Below are 14,245 nucleotides of genomic sequence, written 5' to 3' on the forward strand. Positions count from 1 at the left end.
TTTTCCATCTGTAACTCATCTTCCAGCCAAGCCGACTTTATCTTCCCGTACAACAGCCTGGGACTTTGCTGTTAAGAAAAGAGAATACCTGGACCTACACTCATCGGTGCCACCCTCAAATCCTCTCCACTGACTGAGTTCTTCAAGGAAAAACCCACAGACTCTAGTTTGAACCCTCTCTGATCCATGCGGCTTTTGTTCCAGTATATCTGATGGCATCAGCTGTATTTGTCATAAATCATTTTTCTCTAGTATGACGAGTTCACAGAAAAAAGGAACTTCTTCCTTACAAACAAGAGCCTAAGGTCTTTAATAAGCCTCATTCATGATGAAGTACATGGGCTGGGCAGGGTGTGGGGAGTGAGTAAATGGTATGTTTTTCTCGCATTCTCTTGCATCCCCACGTTGACTTGGAACCCATGAAGGCTGTGCTATGCAGGGTCGATGCTGCAGCCTGTGCGCTTTGTGACTTAGGCCTCACGGGAATCGTGCAGATCCCCAAGAAAAACAGGTTCCTTCCCCTCCTCAAGTGAATGTGGCCACTCTCCTTCCTGCAGCAGAAGCTCAAGAGAAAAGAGCCCTCGCTGCTACACTTCTCAAGCTCCCGGTCTTCCCAATGGTAGGGAGAATTTACTTTTGCCGAGACCACTTTCCAGCGCTGTCTTTGGACGCTGGGAGTCAGATGGGCTCACATTCCTTTTTACAAAGCAAATCCATAGTCTGATACCCTGTGGTGTGCACAGCTGGGGCACATATAGACTTATCTTGCCACCTCGTTAGGAGGAACAAACAAGTAGAAATCTTGTAGTACATCCAAAAAGTTGTCAGACGGAAATAAACTCTGGCCAGGATCCAGGTGGCATGTGCCGGATCCCAGCCATTTCGCCTGCAGTTCTAGCATATGTAAATTGAGAAGCAAGCCAGCTGAAAACTGAAGTGTTTAGGGTACACAGACACATCTGCGGCCCCCTTCAAACCCAGGCCCTTCCCTCCCTTCACCACAAATCCCTTCCTACTTCCTATTTTGCATCTCCCAGTCCCACTCTTCCCCCCACCCTTCCCTAACTCCCCTCACCACATACGTTTTTCATCTGCTACTAGCTGAACTCACGTGCCCAAAGCCACAGTGGTAGACCTCAGAGTGAGAGTACAGGATGTAACAAAATTCCTGAGCCCTATAACCTTCTTAAAGATTAAACTTCAGCAAACACTGGCAGAAGAAGGGGAAAGAAAGAGAGGAAAGGCAGAGACGGCATAACCTACTAAAGCAGGGGACAACTGGCATCATGACTCAGAACTTACAATCAGGGTCTCTGTTTGTGTGAAATCCCTGGGATCTTGGGATTTAAACCTACTCCACCACTCTTTCTGGAGACACCTTGAACTCTCAGTGGGGGAAACGGGGCACCTAGGTACAGTCAGAGCAGTCTGAGGAGAAAGTAATAGCGCCAATTAACACAGCAATAGCAGGGAGCTTGGGATTTGGTGGAGGCTTGCAATTTAGACTTGCCAAGAGTCTATTTTTGACTATTTAAACTTTGAATGGCATCCCTGCCTTCTCTCTTCTCTTGCAGAGAATGAACTGAATATAAGTTTAGGTAGTACGTCTTGTTTATTTCTGAAGGACAAAAATCATGAAGCATTATCTAGATTTCTGTCTTCGTGTCTTCTTTATCTTCTAGTCAGTCTTCAAACTACTGCTCTTGGCATTCCACTAAAACCCCCCTCCTGTCTGTCAAATCCAAGGGTGACCCCCCTCTCCCCCATCAAACTGAACTCAGTCCCACTAAGTTCTCCCTACCACATTGTGTTAATTCACGATAGCCTGGCATGATCTCCTGATTCTCTGTTTACACATTCACATGGCATTTGCTCGGCCATTTTATGATAAACTGTGGCCTGTCACTTGGCAGTCATCCAGACCACGGTCAAATTTAGTCCACTCTCCATATTTATAAATACCTTCATAAAGTTTTATTGGCACCCAGACTCGTGCACACACTTTCCATAGCTACTTCTGCACAGTAACAACAACAAAAAGGGGGCTACACAGACAGGAGGCCCAAACCAACCCTTTGTAGAACAAGCTGGCCAGCTCTTCGTGCAGGCCTGCCTCTAAGTCACAAGTGACTTTGTGCATCCAGGTTAAATGTGCTGGCTTCCTGTCTCATAGGCTACTCCACATCAACATGAAAATGTTATCAGTAACATCTTGTCCTCATGTCACGTTGTGAGTTTGTGAAAGCATGACCCTCACCCAGGAACATCAGCTCCATTCCAGACACAGACATTTGAGATTTCTGTCAGCAGACATTTGTCAAGTGTGAGTCTATCTGACCTTGGTAAGTCTGTCCAAGGCCCCAGCAGTCTGCCTCTTCCTGCCATCTCTTCTCCCTTGGGAATCTATCTTCCTCTTGCATCAGTTGTGTTTTGAACACAAAAACTTCCAGCATGCACTTGTTCACCAGTGTCCTCTAAAATACCGATGGCATGTTACTTGACATCCAGAACTATAGCTAGCCAGAAAGCTGCCCAGGGATTCCTTAAGTTGAGGGCTTCAAAATGAGGTCCGGGATCTGTTAACTCGGTGATATTTTAGGTGCTGGGCTTGTGTGCACATCAACCAACCCCCTTTCCTTAAGCGTGTCCCAGCCAACTATCGGGTAGAACATATCCGTTTCCTTCTGCAAGGAATAGGTCTCTGCCCTCTGTCAGAAGCCATCATAGTGCATCATAGTGGCTTACAACCTGTCTCTTCTGCTAGCCTGTGAGCTCCCAGAGGGTAGCCTTTGCACACTGGAAGCATTACATACAGTACAATGGGCACTCAATACACTCTAAGGCACAGTTGACTTGTGAACTACGCAGTGCTCTTCAAACATCAGTGGGGGAGACATAATCCTACACCATTGAGGGTTCTAGCTTCAGCTCACTGCTCACTGTAACTCACCAGAGAAGGCGAAGAAGGGACAACCCCACCCAAGGATTTGCTCATGGCCTTACAGATGGCCTTTCTGAATAGTGCAGCAGAAAGCCCACTTCTCAGCTGGATAAGGATGGGGATGGGACGTGGAGAAAGCAATGTAGGGAGAAACATGATGCTTTATTTATGTACCAATCAGCAACCCACACTGAATTTTCTAAGCTCAAAGTGGCTGAATACGTACCACAGGTCAGGCGCTCTGTGCTATGCCTAGCAAAGTTCTCGTGGTAAAAGAGAAGGGCGAAGAAGAAGAAACCCAACACAAAGAAGGCATGGAAGGATAAATTTGATTGTGTTTTATATTGGGAAAAGGTGATTCTGCCAAGTAGGTGATCACTCCTCCCCCTTTACCAATGGAGACAAATTAAAGGGAGTGGGTTGAGGCTGTGGGGGAGGTGTTCCGCAGTCAGGCAAAAGGAACACAATGCTAACATCAGAAGGCAAGGCGCAGAGCACGGTGTGTGCCTTACAACAGCCTTCCCGAGGGGTCCTTCAACAGTGTGGGAGGATGTGGGCAGTTCCTTTTGAGGAATGAGATAAATTACCCAGACACCTCTTCTCGTCACTACGGCTTTGATTGCTTACCCAGGCCCTCGTATAAAATAGATTATATGATCCAGTGGTTTCAGCTACCATCTACCTCTGTCATTGGGAAAGTGATTAAAATACGGTGTGTGAGGGGGCTGTCAAGGTTTACAGAGAACAGAGAGATGCGACTACCAAGTTGGCACAGACTAAAGCCTGGGGTTCCTCGTGGGAAGAATGTAACTTCTGGCTACTGCCTGGGCCCCAGTCTCCTCTCAGCCACCCAGGACCTATGTGACAAAGGTCATCAAAATAGGGGACATACATGAGCATGCTGATGTTTGCCAAGTGTCCACAGGAAATGACAGGAAAGGTGACACACCGGTGACTTCTAACTCGTCCATTGCTCTCCAGTTCTACGACAAGCACCTTTTACTCTTACTTTTGGGGGAGGGTCATCTCCTGACGTCCAAAGCTCTGGTTTGGATTTTGAGTAGTAGAACCCTTCGTGCCTTCTTTATTATGCTATAAATGAGCTTCTCCGTTCGCTGGAACGCCTGCTGTCACTCCAATTGCTTTCTTCTTAGGTGCTGATGACTTTCACACACATGGCTCTCTTCGTCTACGCCTCATCATAGGGTATGGAACACTGTTGCATGGCTGTGCACTGTTTGTAGATCCCAAGCATTCAGCCCCTTTCATTTGTGGGGAAATGACACCCCTGATATGTAACGGGAACTCTGGCTGGCCATAATTATTCTACACTGGGGTGGGGTTAGCTCTTAAACATGGTCAATAACTTCCAAATGTGTAGGCTTTCCAAGGCTTGTTCACACCCATGGGACAAAATAAAACAAACACGGAGGACCGTGTCTCCTTTTAAAGCAATAGGTTAGTTATTTTGCTGGGATAAACTATGCTTTTAAGATGAATAAAATGGTCCTTTCTGTAGTCACATAATGTCCTGTTCCAACCTCAGCTCAGGGGCTGAATCCCTTACAAAGGACACAACTGACCAGGAACATCTCAAGTAAAATGCAGACATGCAAAAATAATGTATTTAGATAAGTGATCATTCTTGAGAATGAACTGAATATTAGTTCAAGTAGAGCATTTTTGGTTTTTTACATATAGTTTTTAAATTTTAAGATGTTAGACAACTTTTTGAACACTTTATTTTTTTATTCATTTCTTAAAGATTTATTTATTATATATAAGTACACTGTAGCTGTCCTCAGACACACCAGAAGAGGGCATCAGATCTCATTATAGATGGTTGTGAGCACCATGTGGATGCTGGGATTTGAACTCAGGGCCTCTGGAAGAGCAGTCAGTGCTCTTAACCACTGAGCCATCTCTCCAGCCCAAGTAGTGCATTCCATTAATTTCTCTGTGAGAGGCTTAGGGATGACTCAAAGTGACTAGATCAGAGCAAATTGGCAGTAGCCAAGCTATTGGTCCAGCTCTTAGGTGAGGATCATTGGTCCCAGGGCACATGGCCAGAGAATTCATGCACGGGACCCAAGATGGACAGTTCTTATAGTCCTGGGTATGAGGAAGGGTGACTGGCTTTTTTTTTTTTCCATATAAGGTCCTTGTTTGAGTACCTGGTGGTGATTCAGAAGGGAATTGGCAGAACCTGGAACATGGTTTTGGCACCATCCAGGTAAGGGGAGCTTTACAATGCGGGTAGGGCTACAAAGAGCAGGAGCTGGGGTCCCAGTTTAATGCTCTGAATATTGAAACTTTCGTATCATTTCCAAGAGCCCCCTGGAGAACACATGCATCCTGTGCTGTTGCTTTAACAGTCCAGAAAACATCACTGGAATCTCCACCTTCACTCAGAGCTTTTGGGAGACCATGGCCTTCTTTTTAGGAACACAATGAGGAATCTTGGAAAGCTCAACCCCCGGGCTATGCTGAGAAAGCTCGTTTGGGGGTCTTGTCTGTCTTGCTTACCCGATTTCTCAGGAAGTGCCCAAGTAGAGGAAGGAAAGAGGCTGGAGCGGAAAGCAGTGATTCAGAGACAGGGTGCAGTAGGAGCTGTGATGTCCCAATGAAGTTCAGGATAAATGGAAAATGGTGGTGCCAACCAAAAGAGTGCTGGCCCAAGGCTGCCTCGGTACCTGAGGCTCCTCTGCTCTTCTCACTCCAGCCCCTACCCTCAATCTCTCCACCCCAAGGGTTTCATTTCCTCCCCCCACTCCCCCAGCTTCTGATTCCCATAAAAAACTATTTTGGACATGCAGTCTTGGCTCTCTTGGCTTCTTCTCTTGGTTCTCCACTCTTGGGTTTCTCTCTTCTCTGGGCTCTCTCTACTGGCCCCTTCCTTTGGCCCTCCCTCTTCTCTTCCTCTCTCACACCCACCCCGATCTCCCTTCTTGTGTCCTGGTTCAGTCTCCTGGCCATGTTCAGTGTACTATTTCCTCTCCCCACTCTGCACTCTTCCAGATGACCCTGGCTGTGCTCACCCATTGTCTATAATAAAAACCTTCTCCTCAACCACATCTTAGAAGCAGGAGTGCCCTCATTTCATCCAGAGACCACTAAGGACACCAGAGCTATAAGTGACAGCACACTGTGCATGCGACCAACAGTGGACACTCCCAGGTTTGATCTTATCTTCAAACCAACCACTGTCATGGCAAGTCTAAACTCTTTACAACCTGAAATGCAGCTGAAATAAAAATGTGTATATTCACAAGTTCTTGCCTTCTATCATCTATCCTAGTGTTTTGTTTTGCTTTCCTAGTACTGGGATAGAACCGAGAGCCTTACACATGCTAGGTCACTCTATTCTCTGCCCTTGGGTTTTGGAGACAAGCCTCACTATGTAGCCCAGCCTTGGGCTGCCCCAGCCTCTTGAGTACTGGAATTACAGACATCAGCATCACACCTGACTCCCTCTGGTTTGTTTTTAAACCAAAGCCAGTATTACATTCTACATTCTGTCCATTTGATTATAGCAGCAGACATTTTCTACCAGCCATCTGGGTGACCCTAGATGTCTATGTCAGCACTCACAGACTCAGCCCTTTATCCAGGAAAAGCAAAATTCAAGAGTAGAAAGCACTTCCCCTAAATATATAGCATCTTGGTCAAAGAGGTTTGGGAAGATGACAGGAAGGCTGCAGGTACAAGAGCCCAGTTGAGTTACTGCAGCTTGAATTCTTAGCAGAATTTCCTCTAAAACACTAAACAGCTCCACAAAACCCAAGAATTTCTCAGCATCCACTTCTTGCATAACATAATTCAAGGGAATTAGGCAGGGATGCTACATTGAGCTTCCTAAAGGGATTCATGGGGGGGGGGGAGAGAGAGAGAGAGAGGGGAGAAATCAGTGCTGAGCACTGCCTGTGGGTGACAAATGTTACACCACTTGAAGCTATAAACACTGAGAAGGACAGGAGCTAACACCAGAGGCCTCCTTCAGCTCACTTGTTTATGACCCTTTAAATGCCAGCAGGAAAAATAGAAGATGAAGCTTCCAATCTCTACCTATTGCCTCTGTTCTTTGGAATTGAAGCTACCTTGACGGTATTGAAGTCAAGTCATCTGCATCTGTGTGTACTTTCTATTTCCACCGGAGGGATGGATACTGCAGTCTCTTCCGGCTAGATGCTCAGTAGCATATTAAAGATTCTAGGGAACAGTCCAATTAGCATGTTTCTGTTATTGGGGTTTTACTGCTGTGAAGAGACATTTACTTGGGGCTGGCTTACAGTTTGAGAGATTCAGTCCATTATCATCATGGCAGGAAGCACGGCAGTGTGCAGGCAGACATGGTGCTGGGGAAGCTGAGAGTTCTGCATCTTGATCAGCAGCAGCAGAAGACTGCCACTCTAGGAGTAGCTTGAGCATATAGATCTCAAAGCCTGCCCCCACAGTGACACACTTCCTCCAACAAGGCCATAGTCACTCCATCAAGGCCATATCTCCTAATAGTGCCACTCCCTATGGGCCAAGCATTTAAAACATGATTCTAGGAGGGCCATATCTATTCAAACTATCACATCCTATCCCATGCCCCCATAATCTTGTGGTCATAACATAATAGAAAATATGTTTAATCCAACTTCAAAAGTACCCCTAGTATTACAGTCTCAAAGATGTTTAAAAGTCCAAAGTTCGAAGTCTCTTCTGAGATTCATGTAATCTCCTAACTGTAATCCCCTATAAAATCAAAATAAAAAGCAGATCATATTTTATATTTTTCCTCGCTCAGCTTTCTCCATCTCATCAAAACACTCTTTATAAGTGTAAGCCACAGGACAGCATCTATACTAGACTATTTTGAGATTTCCTTAAATCTCTTCACTTTAGTCTCAGCCAGACTTTTCCAACAAGGGCAAAAAGCAGTCACATTCTTCAGTAAAATATCACAAGAATGATTTCTAGGCAAAATACTAATATCCTCCTTCTTCTCTGTACCCTCTTAAACTAGGTCCCCACATTCAAATCACCCTCAGGGCCACTGTCTTCCATACTTCTACTAGAATGGCCCTTTAGGCCTCACTTAAAGCATTCTACTGCTTTCCTAGTACAAAGCCCCCAAATCCACATTCCTCCAAACAGAAGCATGGTCAGGTCTATCACAGCAATATCCCAAACCCTGATCTCAGCTCCTATCTCAGTTAGGGTTTTACTACTGTGAAGAGATGCATGACCAAGCATGCATCTTGTAAGGAACATTTAATTGGGGTTGGCTTATAGTTTCAGAAGTTTAGTCCATTATTGTCATGATGGGAACCGTGGCAGAGTATAAGCAGATGGTGCTGGAGGAGCCAAGAGTCCTACATCTTGATCCATAGGTAGCAAGGAGGAGACTGTCTTCCAGAGTGGGCAGAGAACATACTGACCTCAACACCGACCTCCACTCCTTCCAACAAGTTCATACCTACTCCAATAAGGCCACGTCTTCTCATTACAGATGGTTGTGAGTCACCATGTAGTTGCTGGGAATTGAACTCGGGACCTCTGGAAGAGCAGTCAGTGCTCTTAACCTCTGAGTCAGCTCTCCAGCCTGTAACTCTTTCCATCTTTTTTTTTTTTTTTGGTTCTTTTTTTCAGAGCTGGGGACCGAACCCAGGGCCTTGCACTTCCTAGGCAAGCGCTCTACCACTGAGCTAAATCCCCAACCCAAGGCCACGTCTTCTAATATTGCCACTTTCTGTGGGTCAAGCATTCACCCATATAAGTCTTTGGGGGACAATAGCTATTCAAACCACCACGCAAGTGTGTATATTTATTTGTGCACAGAAAATCTGCCCTTGGTATGTACCACAGCATCCAAACTATTTCCCTTGCCTGTAGATTATAACATGCTAGTAGGGATGAGAGCCTAAGCTGGGAGCGGGTTTTCTGTTTTATTTCTCCTTCTAGCGTCTCCCTCCAGCTTAGTAAATCCAGAGGAAAGAGGAAACTGAAACCAAACCAAACAAGCCAAGAGGTGTAAGATGGGCCTTCATGAGAGCCTGGTTAGGGGTGCATTACTACACCATTATTTAATAAGGACATCATTACTACATCATTACTTAATAACATTCGACCCAGAGAAGGATGAAAATGTCACCGGAGGTTAGATACTTGGTGTCGTCACTGATTTCAGCCAAACAATTCCTAAATGTGACAGGAGGAAAAATGACCCAACTTCTTTAAAACCCAGTTAAATGGAGGACATCAAGCCTGCCATGAAAAACACTAATTAGGGAGAAATGGAACAACATGTAAAAGCCCCTAACATGGTGCCTGGAAACCCTGACAATGTTCAGTACATGGCTCTCCCCAGTTTTCTGTAGGGCAGGGCGATTGGGGGGACAGCAGGGTGAGAAACCAGCATGAGGCTCTTGTGAGGCTCTGCTGTAAGGCTCGTTGTCCTAGAGCAGGAAGAGGAAATTCAGAGAGAGTACAAGGTGTACAGTTTAAAAAGGTATCCAAATAAAGTAACCCCGACACCAAGGGAAGCCCTACACAAGGACAGGGAGAAGTATCTTCAAGACCAACCCTGAGCCTGCCATTACAACAGCGAGACGTGGTGAACTCAGGTTTTGTGGAAGATTCTCCATCTACCAGGGCCTGAGAGGAAGTTATCTGCGGTTCCCACTCAGCCTCAGGCCCTCACCAAACAAGCAGGATCTTCAGAATTAGTGTGAGAAGCAGTTGTTTTTCCAAGAAGGACGCTTGTGGAAACGAGCCTCCTAATCCAAGTCCCACTCTTCCTTATGCACCTCTGTGTGATGATTCCAAATTCCCACGATGCACTCAGTGGGGACGTCTGCTGAGAAGCCCACACTTGTGGAAACAGTACTCTGTGGAGGCTATTGGCTTGTCTTGCTGGTTCTTGCAACTGTGTGATAGAGTGAGGTGTTCAGAGGATCACCTTGAATACCTGCTAGTGAGACAATGCTATTGCCTAAAACGCCAGTCTCCCCCAAGGCAGAGGTATTCTGTCTGTCACATGGATCACATACTACCCCTAACCCAGAAAACATAATACAAGCTTTATTCCTGGCTTGACTGAAGATAGGGGCTCAATATAGACAAAAATCGGACAGGACACTTTCACCTCCACTTTTAAGCAGGTGACACTATTAGCCACACATTGTGCTCCCTACATGTTCACAGACACATGAAGCATGGCGCATTCACAGAAAATGTGATCCGAGCCACTTCCTCAACAGCTGGTGACCGGTGGAGGCAGGACTCAAAGCCAGGTGTGCCTCACTGGCGAGCTTTATTGCTTCTGAGCTCCACCCTGGGAATTTAGGCATTGTTAAATTTATTCTGAGTTCTTGACATTGGATAGAGATTATAAAAACAGGCTTTTGTATTCACTTGGTGGGGGCACAGTGTGTGATTCTTTGAAAGATGAACCCCAGCAAGCAGTGCGTGCAGGAAGGAAGCTTGCAGGTGATTTGATCCCTGCTTGCTGCCCTGCTTGAACTGTGAAAACTCTGAGGCACAGAGCGCTACGGCAGCTGGGCAAGGTCCCGTGACTCTGGGGCTAGCAGCAAAGTCTGGACCAGGCTGGGGCTTCCTCTCCAAAGTCAGGCTTCTGGCCTGTTACAGATTTCCATCTAGGGTAGTTTCCCATGTGTAGGGTTTGCAGACTTAATGTCCTGTCCATAACTGGGGCAAGTGGGTAGGAAATTACAAAGGGAACTGTATTCCCAGTGGCTTCTCATGCTGGAGGAAATGAAGGGACTTAGGCAGATCTGGCCTGAATAAATATTTTCTCTATAAAAGTTAATCTACAATTACATTTAATGTGAAATATTATATAGAAAAACAGTCCGTGTGTTTTTGTTGCTGAAGGACACTTCTAGTTTGTGTTTTATTACTGGTCTGTAGCTTGCATTGGAAATCGTCCTCTGAGGAAGTTTATTTGGGTAATAACTGACTATGGCTATGAGCATTTCCACTCATCTGGGACGGAGGTTCCCATGGCGTGTGGGTGTACATCATGTTGTCCGGAGGCGTCAAGATTTGCATTTTAGAACTGCAAAGACTGATATGCGGTGTGGGGCCCCTTTGGCTTTGAGGAGAGGGAAGAAAAATGTGGTAATGCCAAAATCATTTTTTTTCTGGTTGCCTACAGCATTTTATGGGATATAATGTTTTGCTGGTTTGCAAGACACCAACAGACCACAGAATTCTTTTTTTGCAGCCTTGAATACCCCAAGTGACGCTTCTTAGCATCATGGAAGGAAGTGTGTTACACAGGATCAAGCTAAAACACTTGTCAGACTCCCCAGTTTATACCTCATACCATCCTGGGGTTAATTTACACAGAAATACTTTCCTCTAAGGTCTGAGCTCCAACGAGAGGGACCCCTTTCAGGACACCCAGGGTGGACTAAGAAACCGCCCTAAGCACGTTCCTACCCTGATCCCTGGATATTGTCAGTTTTACCCTCAAAATCAAAAAGGAAGGTTCCATGTATAGTTCTGGACCTTGAGACAGGGATATAAACCAAGGTAGCCTAGGTGAGCATTAAATGTAATCTTGAGTGTGCCTAGAAGGGGACTTTACTACAAAAGAGAGCATACTGGGTGGGCGATACCAGCACCCTGGCATTCTCATCACCTGCCATCTTGGCCTTCCTGTTCCACGTCTACACATTCCCTCAACACTCAATGACCCACGATGCTTAAGGCCAGCTAGGGTAATGTGCCATTGATGGTGTCAGGTAAAGGCAGTCACCAGATTCCCAAGCTAGGCCTGTGTCAGAGACACTCTTGAAGACCAGACAGACAACTTCACCCCCATATCTCAAGATGGCCCCTGTTCCCTTCCCACAGGGCCTGTACCCTGGTGAGGTGTGGGTGCAGGCTCTGGTGTGCATTCTCTCAGTGCGGGGAATCCAAGTGACTCCAGGGTCTGAAGAGGACTTAGACATCTATACATCACTGTGATCAACATCACCATTGCTAACCCCAATCTCAGAGTGGGTGGAAAACTTCTAGGCTCATTCCCACTGTTAAGCTAAGACTTTTGGCAAGACTTCCCAGATGTGTGAGCATGGAAACAGGAAGTAGAAAGTGGAACAGTTGACTCAAGGGAAAGTCTTTTAGTGCATCCTGTTGGCAGATAAGAAAGTCTCCTTCAGGCTGACATGGCCTTCAGAGATGAAGTGGCTATCATTTTATCTTAGTTTTTCTCAGAGAGCTTGAATATGGTGACTGCATGTGACAGTTACTGTGAAGTGCTCAGAATATGACATGGCACATAAGCACATAAGTCCTTCTATCACTTGCCTATTCTGGTAATGCTTGTTAGTTTATGATAGCTAGAAGCAAGGAAAGTTAATGGTGTCCTGCACTCACACAAAATGAAATGAATCTGAACTGCATACTTACCGTCATAGATTGTCCAGACACTTCAGGGACTCAACTTGTGCTAATGGTCCTATGACACCTTGAAGACACGGTTTTCATTCATTGATTTGTTCTTTACACAAGATGCTCCTACTGAAGGGGACTCCAACATAACCGCTACTTGTCTCCCCAATCTCAGAGAACAACCCAAGGGCTAGAAGTATGTGCTGTGGAACCATAAGCCAAAGTCAGCTTGTGAATCAGAGAAACATCAGGTGAGACCGGGCGGTCCTTCAGAAAGCAGTTAGTATACAACAGGAACTCAGAGATTTGAGAGCTTCTATTGCCCTGACTCAACCCCTTAGGCCCTGGCTTTCATGTGACACCACACAGTGCTGCTCCAGGCCCTGTGCTCACCTCATGTCTGCTCCACTACCTTCAGATCACATTTCCAAAGCTTACCTATCCGAACGGCCACTGCAAATCTGTCCCCAGGCTAACCTGTCTCCTGAATGCTAAATACTTACGTTCGCTATCTTCCGAAATTGTTCAAATACTGTCACAAGACCTTCTCCAAAGCACAGGACTGTTTTCACTGAACTCATTCGTCTTGGCTCTACAATAGCAGCATCCATTTCCCAGTAGCTTTCCCATTTGTAACGTGTGTGGTGACTGTTGTTTGCAGTACAGAGAAGGGGAGAGAGAGAAGATGAATTTATCTGCATGGTATGGGGTATTTACGATACCATCAGGACTCCGGTCATCTCATTAGCAATTAGGAAAATATAAAATTAGAACCATTTCATATTTGGGAAGCTGACAAACATCTAAAAGCACCCAATTTTATACTCTAACATGGTAGGTCTCATCCTTATGGCTGCCTGGGGTTAACATCCAGATATTGGCCAGGCCAAGTTCTTATCTGGGTCACCGTTGAAGCTTCCATTGCTATGGTGGGATTTATACCCACACAGCTATGGAGCTGAGATCCCCATGATCATGCCAAAAGGCACTCGGACCACTCCAGGTTCCCAGAGGCTACCTGTTTCTCTCAGTTGTTCAGCCTTCCCCTTCTTCAAACAATGCCCCCGTTAAATCCTCTTCACTTAAAAAAACCTATGTTCAAGCTTTCAGCTTAAGTTGACTTATAGGTTGCTTTTGTGGTAGTAGGGATAGGATGGAGACACTTATACATGCTGGGCACCGAGTTACATTCCCATGCACACACCCCAACCCCAGACGTAGGCCCACTCAGGTAGTCTCCATTTCTAAAGGTCAAGAACACCATGTAAGAGAACCTAACGATGCAGATTATGCAGAAGGTAGAAATCCTGGTGCACATTAGAAAGTGGCTTAACACCACAGCTACAAACTCTTCTCTCTCCTCTTCTAGCCACCCAGACATCAGCAGTGAGCACAGCCCTTGCACGAATGGGCAGACTTCTCTAGCTACACAGATCTGCCAGTGACAAACAAACTCTACCTAAGTGAGATTTTAAAAGAATACAGAAAACCCCAAAGGGGACGAATGGAAAATAAGAAGTTATGGCCATGTGGTAATTAGAAGAAACCTGCTGTGTCCCGTTCCTGTAGAAGAGTCAGAGACACTAAGACAAAACACATTGTCATCACATTAGCAATGAGAGTGACATAAACTTAAGACCTGGAGATATCATGTCATAGTCCAGTCTGGATGAACCCTAAAAGTACACCTTGGCAAGAATTTACACCCAAATAATAATTGCACTACCAAAGGCTCTATTCCCATATAAAAATATCTGCACAAGGGGACTTAAACTAATTTTGTAGTCACATTGCATGGAAAAGCCCAAGTCTGGCAACAAACCAAATATCTATTGACAGGAGAATAATAATAAGTTGTGGTAGTATTCATACATTGGAATACTATACAGCAGTGAA

General features: G+C 45.5%; 1 protein-coding gene across 15 annotated transcripts in view; it reads right to left on the reverse strand.

Annotated features, from left to right (window-relative positions):
* Window positions 1-14,245, reverse strand: part of Atp8a2 (ATPase phospholipid transporting 8A2) — a 532,902-nt gene that overhangs the window by 232,052 nt on the left and 286,605 nt on the right. The window contains exon 26 of one of the 15 annotated variants that reach the window (XM_039094004.2): window positions 1-14,245. This exon is cut by the window's right edge and continues 19,777 nt beyond it. The exons of the other annotated variants lie outside the window; for them this stretch is intronic. The gene's annotated coding sequence lies outside the window, so the exon portion shown is untranslated. 15 annotated transcript variants of the gene reach the window in all.

This window comes from Rattus norvegicus, chromosome 15, assembly GCF_036323735.1.
Source record: "Rattus norvegicus strain BN/NHsdMcwi chromosome 15, GRCr8, whole genome shotgun sequence".
NCBI classification, from domain to species: domain Eukaryota; kingdom Metazoa; phylum Chordata; class Mammalia; order Rodentia; family Muridae; genus Rattus; species Rattus norvegicus.